General features: G+C 38.5%; 1 protein-coding gene and 1 non-coding gene across 2 annotated transcripts in view; one reads left to right on the top strand and one right to left on the bottom strand.

The window, feature by feature from the left end:
- FBXL7 (F-box and leucine rich repeat protein 7) overlaps window positions 1-20,229 on the bottom strand; it is a 302,515-nt gene that overhangs the window by 181,225 nt on the left and 101,061 nt on the right. The window lies entirely within an intron of this gene.
- Window positions 14,736-14,837, top strand: LOC115802651 (U6 spliceosomal RNA). Its single transcript, XR_004023164.1, has one exon. It is a non-coding gene; the product is annotated as a U6 spliceosomal RNA (small nuclear RNA).

Raw genomic sequence — 20,229 nt, 5'->3', positions numbered from 1 at the left:
CATAATAAAATATTTCTTAAGAATTAAGAAATATGCTAGGTGCACAATTATGCGCATTCTTAGGCAATACTTGCAATTTTTATAATAGCAAAAATGATCTGGGTAGCCAAAAAATAGTGTTTAACACAATCGTACTTAAAAAGTGTCCTTATCTGGGCTGAAAATATGCCTGGGAAAATATCACTACAATGCTAACACCTAAAAAAAAAAAAACGATTTAAAAAACGGGAAGTGAGGGGAAAAAAGGCAATATGAAAAGAAAATATTTTGAAAAGTTTAACTACAAAGGAGAGCTGAGAATTGGCATAGTTGGGTCTGAGAGTCAAAAAAACGGTTTTCTCTCTCTTTTTTAAGTTGGGGAATATTTATTTTTGTATTATCATGGAAATAAACAGAGAGAGAAGAATTGAAGATAGTGAAGAGGAGAAGGGAGAAAAAGAGGGAAAAGAGAATATAAATAATTTTATTTGAAATGCAAATAAAAAGGTAGGACCTAAAATGGCTAATTTTTCCCGTATGTTCTGATCTTTGTTTGCTATGATTTTAGGCAGAGTATTTGTAGATTTTGTGAGCGACCTTTACTTACAGATCCGGCAGCTCCACAAGCTTTGGAACTCTTATCACTTTAAATATTCACAGGTCTCTTAAAGTCACATGCCTAAAGGAATTTAGAAAGAGGTTGTCCTGTTTAACAGTGTAGATTTCACACTACAAAACAGTTCTTTGAAAAATCCAAGACATACGTAGTCTCCAAGCAGAAAATGAAATGAAAATTTACCTAGTCCTCATAATGAAATAAAATATTGAGCTTCAAAGATGTGTGTGCCTGAGCATTATACAAACCTCCTTTATCAAACAGTTACAACTTTCATAAGTATTCTATCATAAAGGCAAAATTATACATCTGAAATTTAAGAGGGGATCTTTTTAAACAATAAAATACTCCAGAATTAAAAACAGATATTACTGTTCTGCAGAGAAAGTTGCACCATGAATAAAATTTAACAGAGGAAGAAAAAATACCGTATATAAAATTACTACTTTCAAACATATTTCTCACTTGAGTCATCACTGCCTTTATTTAACAAGCATTCTGCACTGTAAAAACATCCAGCTTGTCCCAGAATAAGCTCATTCTCTGAGCCTATTATGTAAGGTTTTAGAATTTTGGCATTTTTCTCCCAGGGGTGTGTGTGTGTGTGTGTGTGTGTGTGTGTGTTTCAGAGAAGCAGGGGTAACTACCAATTTGGGTGGAAAATCTCACATTAAGCTGTGATAAGCACTGCATAATTATATAATATTATACTCTTTCCAATAAATCATTTTGAAAGGAAACAGCTAAAAACAGATGATAGCTGACGATGCCACTGTTGCCAAAGCTGGTGGCTTAATGTACAAAATGATTTGCCATATTAGAAACAGTAATTGTTGACCGACATTTCAGATAGTGAGGACTGCTGAATTTACTAAATGGGGAGAAAAAATAAGCTAGGTACGAAAGCAAAATCAGACTTACCATTTAAAACATGAATTTTTAATGAATTATTAAATGTTTTCCCAATATTAACAACCTACATGCATGCTTGAAAGGGTTCACAACAGAGATGGACCATGTAATCAGGCACAATGTGGTTTTATAACACCATTTTAAGCCTGGAGAAAAGTCAAGTAATTTACTCAGCCACCCAAGGTAAATATAATCAAAGCTTAAAGTTTACAGCATGAAAGTTTCTAACTGGATGTCTTCCATATGATTCTTGAATGTTTTCAGGAAAAGTTCCAAAGGAAGTCTTCAAGGAAAATGTCCTGGGGGCATCCACAATGTGGGCTCTTCATTACTAGCATTACTTGGAAGATGATGCTAATTAATAGTCATAATTGCTAATAGATGACTGGTTTGGTACAGGTATTATGCTTTATTGCTAACATCTCACTTTATGCATAGCAATTCAACAGAGATTGAAAATTTAGACTTGTAGACAACTGGGTGACTCTTGAATGAGTTCAGTACGCAGCCCGATGCCTGGCACAGAACTGGTGATAATGTTTGTTGAACAAACAAGAAGCAGTAGCTACTGATTTTGAATATGCACTCAACTTCTCACCTGCCAAGTACTTCTGAGTCAGTGAGTGGATATCAGTTGATAAGCCTATTACTTCAGATTCTCTCACTGCTGCTCTCTCTCTTTTCCAAGGAGGAATCTGGAGAACTCAGCTGAATTCTCCCATGATCTCTGGCCTCAATCAAGGCAAGCTACCTTGACATTAATCATTCCTGCAGAATGTCTGTTATTTCCTTTAGTTCGTGCTACAGATTTTAATCGACAAATAAATGTCTATCCGTGTTAAGACTCTACAAAGATAATCACGCTCATAAAAGACCTAACTGACCAGCTGGTGGAGAAAAGAAATAAAATTGCCACCTTAAAAGGATTTGTTTCCATTCATTTGATTGTGTTTCTGTGTGCTGTCACAATTTCTAAGTGGATAATGGAATAAAAGAAAATAAATATCCTCCATTTGCAGGAAGCAGTATATTGTAGTGGTAACAGCAAGATTATTACCAGACCAATCACTACCTACTAACTTAGCCGTAAAATTTTCCTTCTCTGTAAAATAATAGTACCTGTCCTACAGGGCTCTTGTGGTGTTGGTATCTCATAACTGTAGGTAATTCAACTAGTATGATGTCAGAAAAATCATGGCTACTCAAATAATGATATTCACTATAGTTCTGGATATTTTTTCAGTTAAAGAAAAACATCTTCTTGCTGAAAGATTTATCATGTCAGATTGAGGGAACAAAGACGAAACTTGTTACTATTTTCTCATAAGACAAAAAGTGAGGATGTGAAATCTCACCGAAAAGATGTCTTCAAGTCTTTGGCTTTCCCTGGAGATATGTGTAAACCCTTTTAGGATACCACACTGTTCAGAACAACACTGGTTTGAGTCAACTCCTAGGAAGTAAGTAATGGCATCATCTGAGCTTACAGTTCCATCCTGAATTGTATTCAACGGTCAAAATGCAGATTTCAGTAGGAACATAAAGCCAACTTGCTTGGACAAAACTCTGAGCTTCTCCTTGTGTGAAGGCCACAAACAAAAGGGCTTTGGAGCTGTTCAAAAGGATGGTGAAGCCCTCTTGTAACCAGTCTTTTTATCACCTCTTAGTCAGTTGAAATTCTGTCTCCCCCAATACACATTCATGAGACTTTTGGGTGATCTGAATGTTTAAAGAAAAAAAGGTCATTTATGTTTTCTCAACAGTGCAAAACTGTACTGATGATATTTATTTTAAACATCACATATTTTTCCCTTAGAGGAAAAGCCCGTTATTATTACAGCTGAAAGCAATAACTCTCAAACTGGGAAACATTTCCAAATCAAAAACTTGTGATTATCACAGTGCCTGGATGCTTGGCTGTTATTTTATTTGTTTGTTTATTTAAAGTCATCCCTTAAAGGGTCAAATACATAAAGATATTTATTTAGCTAGTCTTCAACTGGCCTTGTCTGTAAGTACTAAAATATCCAAATATTGCAAAAGATAAGAACGGATTATTTATTGGGGTAGCTTCAGGATTTTCCACTTTCGTTTACCTGAACCTTAACTAATGTCCAAACAAAAGCCTGGGGAAAAGACCCTTTGGGATTCGTTGTCTACTTATCCCCCAATTTTTATTTTGAAAAATGTCAAACTTATGGAAAAACTTGGAAGAATAGTACAACAAACACCTATATGCCAAGATTTACCAATTGTTAATGTTTACACATTCTCTCTCTCTCTTATATTTACATATATAAATAACACACAAGTATATGTGTACACATGTGTGTATGTATGTATAGGTGTACACACATATAAACACTCTCTTTTTCAGAATTACTTGAGAGTTAGTTGCAAATCTTGTGACTCTAAATCTCAAAAATACTTCAGCATATACCCTCTTATGAAATATCCCACATCACATCAATACAATCATCATACACAGAAAATTTAACAATGATTCATATACCTTATCAATAGAAACTCTATATTTAAATTTTCTCCATTGGCTCAATAATGTCCTGTAAAGCTGGGAAATTTTATTTTATTTTATTTTATATTTGAATCTAGGATCTGATCAAGGATCCTTTAATCTAGAACATTCCCCCAGACTTTTCTTTTTTGACATCTTTATTGGAGTATAATTGCTTTACAATGCTGTGTTAGTTTCTGCTGTATAACAAAGTAAATCAGCTATACATATACATATATCCCCATATCTCCTCCCTCTTGTGTCTCCCTCCCACCCTCCCTATCCCACCCCTCTAGGTGGTCACAAAGCACCGAGCTGATCTCCCTGTGCTGTGCAGCTGCTTCCCACTAGATATGTTTTACATTTGGTAGTGTATATATGTCCATGCCACTCTCTCACTTCATCGTAGCTTCCCCTTTCCCCTCCCCATGTCCTCAAGCCCATTTTCTATGTCTGCATCTTTATTCCTGTCCTGCCCCTAGGTTCTTCAGAACCTTTTTTTTTTTTTTTTTAGATTGCATATATATGTGTTAGCATACGGTATTTGTTTTTCTCTTTCTGACTTCCTTCACTCTGTATGACAGACTCTAGGTCCATCTACCTCACTACAAATAACTCAATTTCATTTCCTTTTATGGCTGAGTAATATTCCATTGTATATATGTGCCACATCTTCTTTATCCATTCATCTGTTGACGGACACTTAGGTTGCTTCCATGTCCTGGCTATTGTAAACAGAGCTGCAATGAACATTGTGGTACATGACTCTTTTTCAATTATGGTTTTCTCAGGGTATATGCCCAGTAGTGGGATTGCTGGATCGTACGGTAGTTCTATTTTTAGTTTTTTAAGGAACCTCCATACTGTTCTCCATAGTGGCTGCATCAATATACATTCCTACCAACAGTGCAAAAGGGTTCCCTTTTCTCCACACCCTCTCCAGCATTTACTGTTCGTAGATTTTTTTGATGATGTCCATCCTGACTGGTGTGAGGTGATACCTCATTGTAGGTTTTTTTAAAAAATTTAATTGTATTTATTTTTGGCTGCATTGGGTCTTTGCTGCTGCACAGAGGCCCTCTCCAGTTACAGTGAGCGGGGGCCACTCTTTGCTGTGGCACACAGGCTTCTCATTGCATGGCCTCCCCCACTGTGGAGCACAGGCTCTAGGTGTGCGGGCTTCAGCAGTTGTGGCTCGCGGGCTCCAGAGCGCAGGCTCAGTAGCTGTGGTGCACGGGCTCAGTTGCTCCACGGCATGTGGGATCCTCCCAGACCAGGGCTTGAACCCGTGTCCCCTGCCATCGGCAGGCAGACTCTTAACCACTGCGCCACCCGGGAAGCCCCGTTGTAGTTTTGATTTGCATTTCTCTAATGATTAGTGATGTTGAGCATCCTTTCATGTATTTGTTGGCAAACTGTGTATCTTCTTTGGAGAAATGTCTGTTAGGTCTTCTGCCCATTTTTGGATTGGGTTGTTCGTTTTTTTGATATTGAGCTGCATGTGCTTGTAAATTTTGAAGATGAATTCTTTGTCAGTTGCTTCGTTTGCAAATATTTTCTCCCATTCTGAGGGCTGTCTTTTCGTCTTGTTTATGGTTTCCTTTGCTGTGCAAAAGCTTTGAAGTTTCATTAGATCCCATTTGTTTATTTTTGTTTTTATTTCCATTTCTCTAAGAGGTGGGTCAAAAAGCATCTTGCTGTGATTTATGTCATACAGTGTTCTGCCTACGTTTTCCTGTAAGAGTTTTATAGTGTCTGGCCTTACATTTAGGTCTTTAACCCATTTTGAGTTTATTTTTGTGTACGGTATTAGGGAGTGTTCTAATTTCATTCTTTTACATGTAGCTGCCCAGTTTTCCCAGCACCACTTATTGAAGAGGCTGTCTTTTCTCCATTGTACTCTTGCCTCCTTTATCAATGATAAAGTGACCATATGTGCGTGGGTTTATCTCTGGGCTTTCTTTCCTGTTCCATTGATCTATATTTCTGTTTTTGTGCCAGTATCATACTGTCTTGATTACTGTAGCTTTGTAGTATAACCCCCAGACTCTTTTGACTTACATGACATTGGCATTTTTTAGAGCCCAGATCAATTATTTTGCATAACATTCCTCCATTTGGAAATGTTTGTTTTCTCACACTTAGATTAAGGTTTCATATCCTGGACGGGTGTATATCAGAAGTGATATTGTGGAGAAATGTCTCATATCTATTTTTATGTAATTATTTGCAGTCAACTTTTCACTCACCTCTTCTCACTCATTCCAAGAGTACAATATGAAAGATGGCAAGCAAGCACTTTTAGTGTAGTTTCTTATTATGTCCTGACCACTGGTCTGCAATACCTCTGGGCATCAGAATGTCTACTTCACTAACAAATCATGATAACTTTTTTCAGTGGAGTAGGTGATGAGAGAATTTTTTAAAAAAAAGGATAGTTTCAGTGCTCAGCACTTACGCATTTTAAATGAACATCCTTAGAACAGTTTGTAAAGGAATCTCAGTAGAATTCTACTTTTTATATCTGCTGGGTGGCTTAAAGTATACACTAGGAAACTAGACCAACAACATGGTCATCATCCCTATGAGACAGCAGAATACAAAGACCAGGTGTTGCTGGGAACCGGAAAGAAAATAGAAATGCACTGCCAAACATAGCTCTCCATACCAAGTGGTATATTCACTGAGGCCTGGCAAATGTATAGGGCCTTACATGGCAGAATATTTAAACTAAAATCAGTCCATGTCAGGAGACTCTGGACTTTTTTCTCTGTAAGTTTTTGAAGATAATAAAATTTCTTAATTTTCTGGAATAGTTTAGGTAAAGTCATATGCAAATCAAAAATGTGCAAGACTATATCCTCATTATTCTTTGCTTCCAAGATATTAATTAAATGTTATCATCCAATATGATTTTTAATATAAATGACAGCCACTAAGCAAATCTGGAAATCAGAGTAGACTGCTTTCTCTAAAATATTAAGTGAACACTAGCTGTAACTGAAAAGGTAAAATAAAAATAAAAATTCTGTTGTAAATCACTAGCATATTTCTCAATATAATCCAAAGAAAACCCCTTTCTCAGAAATGAGCAAATATAGTAGGCAGAAAATCAGTAAAGACATAGCTGAACTCAATAACACCATCACTCAACTAGATATAATTAACATCTACAGGCTACTTCATTCAACAGTAGCAGAATACACATTTTTCTCAAGGTCGCAGGGAACATTCACCACGATAGACCACATTCTGGGCCATAAAACACACCCTAACAAATGTAAAAGAATAGAAATTATACAATGCCTGCTCTCAGACCATATGGGATTAAACTAGGATTCAAAAACAGAAATTAACTGGAAAACCACAAAATACATGGAGATTAAACAGCAAACTTCTGAAAAATACATGGGTCAAGGAAGAAATCTCAAGGTGAGTTTAAAAATATTTTGAACTACCTGAAAATGAAAACACAACGTGTCAAATCTGTGGAATGTAGCAAAAACAGTGTTTAGAGGGAAAATTATGGTATTGAATGCATAGATTAGAAAAGAATAAAGATCTAAAATCAACAATTTAAGTTACCACCTTAGGAAACTAGAAAAAGAAAAGCAAAGTAAATCCAAAGTAAGCAGAAGAAATATTAAGAATTAGGGTAGAAATCAATGAAACGAAAAAGAGGAAATCAATAGAGAAAATCAATGAAGCTGAAAACTGGCTCTTCAAAAAGATCAATAAAATCAATAAGCCTTGGGACTTCCCTGGTGGCTCAGTGGTTAAGAATCCGCCTGCCAATGCAGGCAACACAGGTTCGAGCCCTGGTCTGGGAAGATCCCACGTGGCGCGGAGCAACTAAGCCTGTGCACCACAACTACTGAGCCTGTGCTCATGAGTCGCAACTACTGAGCCTGTGTGCCACAACTACTGAAGCCCACATGCCTAGTGCCCATGCTCCACAACAAGAGAAGCCACCACAATGAGAAGCCTATGCACCACAATGAAGAGTAGCCCCTGTTTGCTGCAACTAGAGAAAGTCCACACACAGCAATGAAGACCCAACACAGCCAATAAATAAATAAATAAATAAAATAAGTCTCTAGCCAAGGAAACAAAAAAAAAAAGAGAGAGAGAGAGGGAGGACATAAATTAGTAACATTGGAAATGAAAGAGGAGACCTCACTACAGATCTCATTGAAAATTAAAAGAATAATAAAAGAATACTATGAACAGCTCTATGCCCACAATTTGATAAAGTAGATGAAATGGACCAATTTCTTCAAAGACACAATCTGCCAAAACTCACACAAGAAGAAATAAATAATCTGAATAGGCCTATACCATAAGATGTTCAGCAAAAACCTGAACGAACTTTCTGGCCAACCCAATATGAAAGAAATTGAATCAATAATTAATAACCTTCCAAAGAAGAAAGGATTGGACCCACATGGGTTCACTGATGAATTCTACCAAATATTTAAAGAAGAAATTACATCAATTCTACAATCTCTATCAAAGGATAGAAACAAAGGGAATATTTTCTGTGAAGCCAGTATTATCCCAATACCCAAACTAAACAAAAATATTAGTAGAAAAGGAAACTACAGACGAATATCTCTCATGAACATTGATGCAAAAATCCTCAACAAAATATTAGCAAATCATATCCAAAAATGTATTAAAAAGAAGTATACACCATGACAAGGTGGGATTTATCCCAGGTATGCAAGGCTGGTTCAGCATTTGAAAATCAATTGATGTAATCTATCACAGACTAAAAAAGGAAAAAAAAGTCACAGCAATAGATGCAGAAAAAGTATGTGACAAAATCCAACACCCATTCATAATAAAAACTCTCAGTAAATTAAGAATAGAGTGGAGTCTTCTCAACTTGATAAAGACTATCTACAGGAAACCTATAGCTATCATCATACTTAATGGTGAGAAACTCAAAGCTTTCCCATTAAGATCAAGTACAAAGCAGGGATGTCCTTTCTCACCAGTCCTTTTCAACATCATGGTGGAAATACTTGCTAATGCAATAACGTAAGAAAAAGAAATAAAAGGTATACAGATTGGGAAGGAAGGTTTAAAACTGTCTTTGCAGATGACATGATCCTCTACGTAGAAAATTTGAAATAATAAACAAAAAACTCCTGGAATTAATAAGTAATTATAGCAAGGTTGAAGGATACAAGGTATAACAAAGTCAATTGCTTTCTTATACACCAACAATGTTCAAAGGGAAGTTAAAATTAATAATGCAATGTTATTTACATTAGCACCCCCCAAAAATGAAATACTTAAGCCTAAGTCTACAAAATGTACAAGATCTGTGTAAGGAAAACTACAAAACTCTGATCAACAAAATTAAAGGAGAACTAAATAAATGGAAAGATATTCTGTATTCACAGATAGAGAAATTCAATATTGCCGAGATGTCAGTTCTTCCCAACTTGATCTGCAGATTCAATGCAATCACGATAAAAAATCCAACAAGCTATTGTATGATATCAACAAACTGATTCTAGAGTTTATATGAAAGGCAAAAGATACAGACCAGCCAACACAATACTGAAGAAGAACAAAGTTGGAACAATGATGCTACCTAACTTCAAGACTTAACATAAAGCTACAGTAATCAAGACGCTGTGGTATTGTTGAAAGAATAGACAAATAGATCAATGGAACAGAATAAAGAGCCCAGGAACAGGCCCCCATAAATAGAGTCAACTGATCTCTGACAAAGGAGAAAAGGCAATACAATGGAGCAAAGATAAGTCTCCTCAACAGAAGGTGCAGGAACAACTGGACATCTACATGCAAAAAAAAAAAAAATGAATCTAGATACAGACCTTACATGCCTCACAAAAATTAACTCTAAATGGATCACAGACCTAAATCTAAACACAAAAGTATAAAACTCCTAGATGGTAACACTGGAGAAAACCTAGATGACCTTGTATATCAGGGGTCCCCAACCCCCTTTTAGGAACTGGCTGCACAGCAGGAGGTGAGCGGTGGGCAAGCGAAGCTTCATCTGCCACTTCCCATCACTCGCATTACTGCCTGAACCATCCCCCCACCCCATGTTCGTGGAAAAAGTGTCTTCCACGAAACCGGTCCCTGGTGCCAAAAAGATTGGGGACCGCTGTTATATATGACAGTGACTTTAAATACAACAGCAAAGACACAATCCAAGAAAGAAATAATTGATAACTAGACGTTGTTAAAATTTTAAACCTCTGCTCTGAAAAAGACATCAAGAAAATGAGAAGACAAGCCACTGACTTAGAGAAAATATTTGCAAAAGGCACATCTGACAAAGGGCTGTTATCCAAAATATACAAAGAACACTTAAAACTCAGTAATAAGAAAATAAACAACCCAATTAAAAATAGACCAAAGACCTTAACAGACACCTCACCAAAAAGATATACAGATGGTTAAAAAGTTTATGAAAAGATGCTCCCCATTATATGTCATCAGGGAAACACAAATTAAAACAACGAGATAGCACTACATGCCAATTAGGATGGCTAAAAGCCAGTAAACTGACAACACCAAATGCTGACAAGGATGAGGAGCAACAGGAACTCTCATACACTACTGGTGGAATGCAAAATGGTACAGCCACTTTGGAAAACAATTTGGCAGTTTCTGCAAAAACTAAACCTACTTTTATGATATGATCCAGCAATTGCGCTCCTTGGTTATTTCCCCAAAGGAGCTGAAAACTTATGTCCACACGGATGTTTATAGCAGCTTTATCTATAATTGCCCAAACTTGGAAGCAACCAAGATGTCCTTCAATAGGTGAATGGATAAACTGTGGTACACCCAGACCATGGACTATTATTCCATGCTAAAAAGAAATGAGCTATCAAGCCATGAAAAGACATGAAGGAATCTTAAATGCATATTGCTAAGTGAAAGAAGTCAATCTAACAAGTTACCTGTTATGATTCTAACTATATGACATTCTAGAAAAAGCAAAACTATAGAGACAATAAAAAAAAAAAAGAAAACAGTGGCTTCCAGGAGTGTATGTGTGTTAGTGCATGGGTGGAGATGAATAGGCAGAGCACAAAGAATTTTTAGGGTAATGAAAATACTCTGTATGATATTATAATGATGGATATAAGTCATTATACATTTGTCCACACCCACAGAATGCACATACCAGAGTGAGCCCTAAAGTGAACTATGGACCTTGGGGGATTATGATGTGTCAATGTAGGTTCATCCTTGGTAAAAAAGGTACCATTTTGGTGAGTGGTGTTGATAACAGAGGAGGCTATGCAAGTGTAGGGGTAGGAGGTGTATGGGAATTATCTGTACTTTCCTTTCAATTTTGTTGTGAACCTAAAAGTATTCTAAAAAATATTTTTTAAAAACCCAAAGAGTCAAATTAAGTAAAAAATCTAGCAATCAATAAGCCAGATAATATTTATTTAATATTATATGAAGTATTATGAACTATAAAAAATTATAAGTTAGTTTCTGAATATGAGCATCTGTAATTTAGTAGGGTGCATGCAAAAATCATGCAAACAGTAAAGCTTCATGTGACATGGATTAACTAATCCACATATAGACCAGAAGAATGTTAGGAGAAGTTGCAGAGGAAGTAGTGATGATGCAGGCCTGACCATGGAGGGGGTAGGATGGAGTATGAGCCGTTAAGGTTGGAGGTCAGCATGATGAACAAGGAAGAAAGGAGAAGGAAGCCAGCAGGCACGGGAGGTGGGCCAATGTCATGTAATCCTGATATAAACATGATGAAAACAGAACTGTATTTGGCAAGCCAGGTATAAGCAAGCTGTTTTAACTTGCCACATTTACACAGATGTTTGGGGTCAGGTTCACAAAGCAAAGAGAAGTACAACACAAGTCTAATAAGAATCCCCGCGTGCAGCAATTTTTTTGGCTAAAAATCACACTGTCTGTACAGTACCTCCTCTGCTGAGGGAACATTTGCCTCAGGAGAGATGTCCCAGGGAGAAATTATAAACAAAAGAGCATTAGCAATCGTGAAGTCTGTACACAAAAAACATGGTTTTACAGTTTAGTTTAATCCTCTGTAGACAGTGCTTGATGAAATACATTTTCATGAGATGTGCATATTCTTAGCATTAGAAATTCTAGAGGCTTTGTGAAAATACAGTATGGTCTTCTCACTTGAGCAAATCAAGCCAGAGTCATTTAGCACTGCTATTTACACCTCTAGGATACAATTCTTGCAATATGCAAGTACCGAGGAATTAAAGATAACTGTAGAATGTTAATAATAAGCTGCATCTTCACTTAAAAATCTTAATGTTTCTGGTTGGAGAACCAATTTCAGACCATTGTTGAATGTTCTGTTCAGTGGGTCATGTGGCATACATAAACAGGAATGAGATTCCAGAATAAGATGAAGTATAAATTAAAACAATAAACAATTATGAGGCATTGGTTTATACCATGTATCAGCAAGCTACAGCCCATGGGCGAAATCCAGTCTATTGCCTATTTTTGTAAATAAAGTTTTATTGGAACACAGCCACAGCCATTTATTTACATCTTGTCTCTGGCTGCTTTCATGCTATATGGCAGAGCTGAGTAATTGTAACAGAGACCAGATGGCCCACAAAGCCTAAAATATTTACTATCTGGTCCTTTACAGCAAAGATTGCCAAACCCTGGTCTCTGCTTTTAATTGTCAGCGCCTTAAAATATGTGTTAGTTTTCTATTGCCACTGTAATAAATTACTGCAAAACTAAGTCACTCAAAACAACACAAATTTATTATCTTATAATTCTGGAGGTCAGAAGTCCTAAAATCAAGGTGTCAGCAGGTCTGTATTCTGTCTGGAAGTTCTAAGGGAGAATTCCACTCCTAGCATCTAGCGGCCACCTGCATTCTTTGGCTTATGGCCCCATCCTCCACCTTCAAAGCCAGCATTTCAATCTCTCTCTGCTTCTGTTGTCATGAAGCCTTCTTTTCTTCTCTGCTTTTGCCATTACATCTTCTTCTTAGAGACTGACTGTCTTGCTTCTGTCTTATAAGGATCCTTGTTATTACACTGGATCCAGCCAGACTAATCCAGAATAATCTCCCCATCTTAAGATCCTGAACTTAATCATACCCGCAAAGTCCCTTTTGCCGCGTAACTTAGCATATCATAGGTTTCAGGAATTATGACGGGGCCATCTTCCAGAGGACATTATTTGGCATACCACAATATGTAAAATAATTTATTTTCCAAAGAGAGTGTAGGTGCTTGAAAAGAGACCCAAAGGTGGCTACATGTAATTTAATATAGACTTTTTAAAAAGATTTTTTTGATGTGGACCATTTTTAGTCTTTTATTGAATTTGTTACAATATTGCTTTTGTTTTATGTTTTTGGTTGCAAGGCATGTGGGATCCTAGCTCTCCCACCAGGGATCAAACCCGCACCCTCTGCATTGGAAGGCAAAGTGTCAACCACTGCACCGACAGGGAAGTCCCTAACACAGACTTCTTAACATCCACCCAACTTCCTCCACATTTCTTAATTCTTCTTTCTCAAACCCTTCCCTCTGAATCTTGACCTCATTTCATCACTGTGTATTGCTATCTCAGAAAACAACTGAGGAAAGACATGTTCTTACATCTGAAACCTCGCATTCTTTGATTCAGAACAACAAAAGCTTTATTAAAATTTAAATGTACAATCTTCTCACAAGTTTTATCAACCAAAAAATCACGCTACTGGTATGTTTATCATCCTAATTTAGAGGAGACAAAAGCTTCATTCACATATACCTAAAAGACAGGATAGGAAATAATGAATGCCCTCAAAAAGGTAGGGGTAACCTTGCATGCATGCTTTGAAGATGGAGATGTTGGACTTAGGAAGGAAGATGGCAGGAAAGTCTTTATGTAATGGTTTCACTAGAGAAGGGTTGAAAGAAAAGCATAAGACGAGACATGTGTGGGGATGCACCAAAGGGTACCTATGGGGAGAAGCAAATACTACAAGTTAGATAGGTCACAGGTTATGTGATAGTGGATGGCAAACAGAATGCGGAAAACCTCAAATTCTAGACTAGAGAATTCAGACAACTTATAGATGCTGAAGGTTTCTGGTCTGAGTAGATGCTGGACCAGAGCTGTATTGATGGGATATTAGTCTGGTCAAGTTTTAGAGGAAAAAGGGAGGTGAGATGACATAAAAGGGAATAGTTTTCCTTCCACCCCAAATGAGGAGAGAATGTCATGTGACAACGGGGGTAGGGATTGAAGTGCCGCAGCTGAAGTTGACACCTGAGGCTGCCAGAAGCTGGCAGAGGCAAGTCAAGATTCTCCTCTACAGATTTTAGAGGAAGCATGGCTCTGCAGACACCTTGATTTCAGATTTCTACCCTCCAGAGCTGTGAGACAATAAATTTCTGTGCTTTAAGCAACCTAGTTCGTGATACTTTGTTACAGCAGCCCAAAGAAACTAATACAACACCTCATGCTCAAAATAACAATAATCACTCAATAAATATTTATTGGCCACCTACTGTGTGTCAGGCACCATTCTAGGTGCTAAAGATATGGCAAACAAAACTGAAAACAAAACAAAACAAAACAAAACTAGCTTAGCTCCTACTGGGGAAAAGACAGATAACACACAAACTATTAGGGTTTCATATGGTGATATCTATATGGAAAAAAGTTAAAGCAAGCAAGAGAGTGTGTGTGGTGCTCACTTCGGCAGCACATATACTAAAATGGGAACACAGAAGATTAGCATGGCCTCTGTGCAAGGATGACGCGCAAATTCAGGAAGGGTTCCGTATTTTTTATAGTATATTAACCCATATATATGCAATCTAGAAAAATGGTATGGGTGATCTTATTTGCAAAGCAGAAACAGAGACACAGACATAGGGAAGAAACGTATGGATACCAAAGGGGAAAGGGGTGGTGGTGGGATGAATTGGGAGATTGGGATTGGCATATATACACTACTATGTATAAAACAGGTAACTAATGAGAACCTACTGTACAGCACAGGGAACTCTACTTGGTGCTCCGTGGTGACCTAAATGGGAAGGAAATCCAAAAAAAGAGGGAACATATGTATACGAATGGCTGATTCACTTTGCTGTACAGCAGAAACTGACACAGCAGTGTAAAGCAACTATACTCCAATTAAAAAAAAAAAAGTGTGTGTGTGGGCACGTGCGCAAGTGGGTGCATATGAGAGCCCAATTTAAGATAACGGGGTCTAAAAAGTCCTCACTGTGAATGAACACCTGAGTATGTGAGTGGTGAATAGTCATCAGGGTATAGGGGATTCCTGGCAGAGGGGTCAGCAAGTGCAAAGGCCCTGAGGTCGCAACATTCCTGGTGTAGTCCAGGAAAAGCAAGGGGGTGAGAGCATGGATGGAGCAGAACGTGCAAGAGGAAAACTGGTAAAAGTTGAGAGCAGAGAGTCAAAGAAGGTGTGGGTGGCTGGACCGTGTGTAGACCCTTGTCTATACTGCAAGAACACTGGCTCTACTCTGAGTGGGTCCAGGAACTTCGAAGGGCTTTCGACAGAGGACTGACATGATCCAACTCACTCTTTAACTGGATCACCTTGATTGTTTTGTTGAGTGTAGGTTAAACAGGGCCACAGTGGAAGCACAGAGATACCACTTGGGAGGTTACAGCAACAATCGGGATGAGAGATGATGGTGGCTTAGAGCAGGGTGGCAGCAATGGACATGATAAGAAATGCTCTGACTCTGTATATTTTGAAGGTAGACGCGAGAATGTATGCATCTTTAATGATGTCTTTGGGACCACGATGTAATGTCTTAACTTCCCAACTAGATTGTTAAGTTCATTGTGGGCAGGACCCAGGTCTTACGTGTCTCCAGGGACTTCTCCAGTCTTGGCCCTGGCACCTGCCCAGACAGCAGGTGCTGCATTTAACACACATTCTTGATCTTTCAATAAGAAGGAACTAACTTCTTACTTCCAGAGACCCACCAATGTCATGTGAGTGTGATTCCAGAACACTTGCCATTTGAGTCAATGACCAACTATGTGAGAAAATGTTTCCTGGGACAACTCCAACCTTTGTCCTTTGCCAACAACCCTCCAACACATAACTTTACTGCTGTAAATTCAGCTATATTCAAATATTCCAATAGTGTGTTATTAAGCCTTGGGCATTTTTAAATTCCATAAATTTTACTTAAAGTGCTCTTCTGGTCTGAAAACAAAGAAAACCCGAAAGAAAAAGATATAAGTTGGAGGATTCATGTGAATAGAACTGAGAATAAAAGCACATTTGATTATTGGCACAAGTTTCTTGAAGCGAAAGAGGAAAAAAAAGGACGATTTCCTTCTGAAGATATTGTCTCAGAGATTTATACAAGTGTTCAGGGGATCTGATAACTGATGGTTCATTCCCTAAAGCAAAAATTAACTGGCAAAGAGAACTCTTCAGCATCGAGATGTCAGGCAATGTGATATTTGGCATCAGAAGCTAAGTGTGGCACTCCCGTTCAGCTCCTTGCAGAGAGCGGTTGTAATTTCTTGCTACAGTAACTGAAAGTTTATTTGGATTGCTAATTTTTCAGGTAAAGGAATGCTGGGGTTGATTAGTAGTGAAAATTAGGTAAGGGCACCCTTCCGCACCTGCTAAGACACGTGACAGAGAGTGGACCCAGTACTCCGGTGGGATTCAGCACATCTGGTTTTCATTTGGAAACAAACCTACTTGTTTTACAGGTTTGTGCCTCTGTCCCATTAGCTGAGAAATGGGAACCAGGTGATAGGCTGAACTCTTCCCCATCTCTAGAGATGGGGCTACTTGTATAAGCACCTCAGTGAGCAGACGACACTGGGAAAGGATGGGTATAGCTCTGTGATTTGTCTTCAGATGTCAAACTGATGTTCTGATTCGAAACCAGGGCAGACGGGTATCATTCCTAATCAGACACCTACCCAGCCCCTGGGCATGAAGAGATTTAGAACGGAGAGAGAAACTGCAAGTAGAAAAGCATTTTAGGTCTTTCGGGAAATACATATCCAAAGCTTGGCAGAGAAATACAAATAAAAATAGTTGTCGGCCAGTTTAGGAAGACAGCAAGATACAGCAGAAAAACAAAAAGAGAGGAGGTGTTGATACAGAGGTGGGACAGGAAGTAAAGGTAAAGGGAGAGAGCTGAAAGAAGAGGAAAGACACAGGGCGGAGAGAGGGAAGGTTGGAGACACATAGAGAAGAATTTCCTGACACTACTCCTGGCTACTTACACAATCCCACAGTGGCTAAAGCAAGCTCTCCCATGAAGACGGAAGGGCATGTAGGTGCTTCAAGAAACCCTGAAGTGATTTTGGGCACAGGAACTCGCCTGACTCATCCAGCTCAGATGGAAAAACATCCCTGTGGTCTGTAATTTACACTTTTGTCCTCTGTAGAACTTTCAAAGTAGGTGCTCAACAATTATTTGTTGAAGGTGATTGAACAGTAAATATTCCAACACAGTACTTCAAGAGCAAGACAGACCCCTGGTTTCTCCTTTGGAAATTCTGTACTGGCGGGAAAAGTAGTGTAGCCCTTTGAGGAAGGGCAACACACTGAGGTGAAAATAGTATGAGAAGAAGTCAATATCCAATGGTGGGAGTGGTCAGGAAAAATATTTGGGCTAAGAAAGGCTGCAGGATCACAGCACTGGATGGTGGATAGGTTGACATATTCTACACGCCTTCCACAAACACACTTTATATGGTTTATAGACGGATCTAGCAAACAAACAATAAAACCCATTTCTGTAACTGGTTTCTGTCTAACCTTCTGACTCCTACTGCATTATATTCCTGGTGAAAATTTCCTAACAGATCCAACCAGTAGATTTTAACGTTGAAGGTTCTAGAAAGTCACAGGTCAACCCTTCCTTCTCACAACTGCTTAGTCCTTCTTTGTGACAACATTCTTGGAACTCCGTTGTCACACGGCAGCCTTCTGGGGCTCTGTGGCTCTTCTGATTCCAAAGTGTTTGGGGAATCACAAAGAGCCTTCCTAATTCCTCATGAGGCTCCTGGCTTCAACCTGGCAAATGCAAAGAGCTGGTCAACCTTCTTTTGCCTTGGATCCCTTTGTACAGAAATAGAGCCAAATGACAACATCCCTGCACAGAGTACGTGTCACGAACAAGCATGTAGTATGTTCATCCTGAGTACATACAGTTTAAAAACATTAGATTTTTATTCTTTAGATTTTTTTCAAACTGTATAGATCCTTTACTAAAAATGAAAGCTTCTTATAATGAGATATGTGCACAGAGAAACGTTGTTATCCAGGTAGTCTAGAAAGACTATCGTGGTATTACTTTCCTTTAATCTAGCAAAATGTTAACAGATGAAATCCCAGTCCCCATGCTAAATGGATACCTTAAAGTGGAATTCACTCTGAAATTTTACGTGTAGTAAAGAATATTGAAAATACTTGTACAATTTGCATATACTGGTCTTTTCTGGATCTGAGAGTATGGAAAATATTTGAATAAGATGATTAGCTGATTTTACTTTCAGGAATGAACACCGGAAGATCTGTAATCAATAATTCAACATGCCTACAGGAGATGCAAATTATTACTATAAAGTGAGCTGTTCTTTAAAAAACTGCTCATCAACTTTGTATAGTGACACATGGTAACTAGACGTATCACAGTGATCATTTTGTAATGTATAGAAGTATTGAATCACTATGTTGTACACCTGGAACTAACATAGTGTTGTAGGTCAATTATACTTCTATTTAAAACAACTGCTCATCAGATTGGCATGGTAATTTTGGGGAAAAGTTACAATCTTGGAACCTCTGACGTCAAGGCCCAGTAAAGGGGGGGATGCAGATAAATGGGCAACAGAGATACAGGATTGAGGGTGTAAACAGTTAAAGTGAGTGGTGGCATAAGGTATCGCGAGTGATACTTCTCAAAACCTTTGGATATATTTACAGAACAAATTTCATTTAATCAGTAACTATTAAGAACTTAAAATATATCAAATACTGTACTACTATGGATATTCATGGTGTTGAGAGGGAATTCAAATGGTAATAGTGAAGCCGGATCCGGTCTCTGTACCCCAACACCGAATTAATTCTTGGAGACAGAGTTTTGGGTGAAGGAGAAGCAAAGGGGGCCACAGCGGGCGAATGCCCTCAAGACTGTGTGTCCCAACTTGGACGGGGTAGTGAGGAGTTTTATAGTAATCGTTCAAAGAGGGCGTGATCAGCTCATGGACAATCTTCTGATTGGTTGGTGGGGAGGTAAGTGGGAGTCGGCATCATCAACCTTCTGGTTCCAACCCCTCTGGGGTGTACCTGCTTGCGGGCACCATACCTTTTCAACTTCTCCCACCTGGCAGGGGTTTCAGTATCTGCAAAACAGCTCAAAGATATGTATATCCCTTGTTGGGGAACCAGGACCCTGGTCCAAGGCTGTACTATTGTTTCTTTTGACTGTTCCTCCCTTGTCTCCTGCATCCCCTCCATTCCCTACTTAGCAACTGTCCGAACCTGCCCATAGGAACTCAGGGAAGGTCACGGAGGCTGAATTAAGCCTATTTCCTATAATCAAGAAATGGGGGACACAAAGGTTTTTGTGCCCAGGAGCCCTACAGGGTCCCGCTCGGTAGTAACAGGAATCCTGATCATCTAGCATCTTATCTTCCTAGTAAAAAAAAATGTTTCTATCTCATGACATTACTTGAAAATTTGAGGGAGATGTCTCATGAAAACAAATTCTATTGCCTGATTCACATGGAAATTGGAACCTGATCTACAAATGCCCTATAACCAATAATCGCCCCCCATTCCTTTCTTCTTCCTCCTCCTTCTTGTAGGAATGCAGACTCATTTTTCCTGATGTACTGATAGATATATAATAATATCGGAAAGGAAGCCACACCTTCAGAGACTTGTAGGACTTAGAATACGGTATGTAGCAGACAGTGAGAGTCTAAAGGTTGAAAAGCAGGTGATGAGAGCGACCAGGTTCGGAGACGGAAAGGAGGGTGGGCTGGAGCAGAAAGGTGGGAGATGGCAGGATAAACTAGGGCAGGTGAGAGAGATAACTAAAGAATTGAGTCAAGGTCAGGAAGAGTGAACGCATGTGGACAGGGGTCCTAGGGCAAGTAGAGAAAGTATAAGCCCAGGTGAAGAGTGAAAGACTGGGTAAAGTAACGGGGCATG

Source organism: Delphinapterus leucas, chromosome 3 (assembly GCF_059928025.1).
Source record: "Delphinapterus leucas isolate spDelLeu-1000000601 "Yukka" chromosome 3, BTC_Dleu_Yukka2, whole genome shotgun sequence".
NCBI lineage: Eukaryota > Metazoa > Chordata > Mammalia > Artiodactyla > Monodontidae > Delphinapterus > Delphinapterus leucas.
This window is presented reverse-complemented; position numbering and strand designations above follow the sequence as displayed.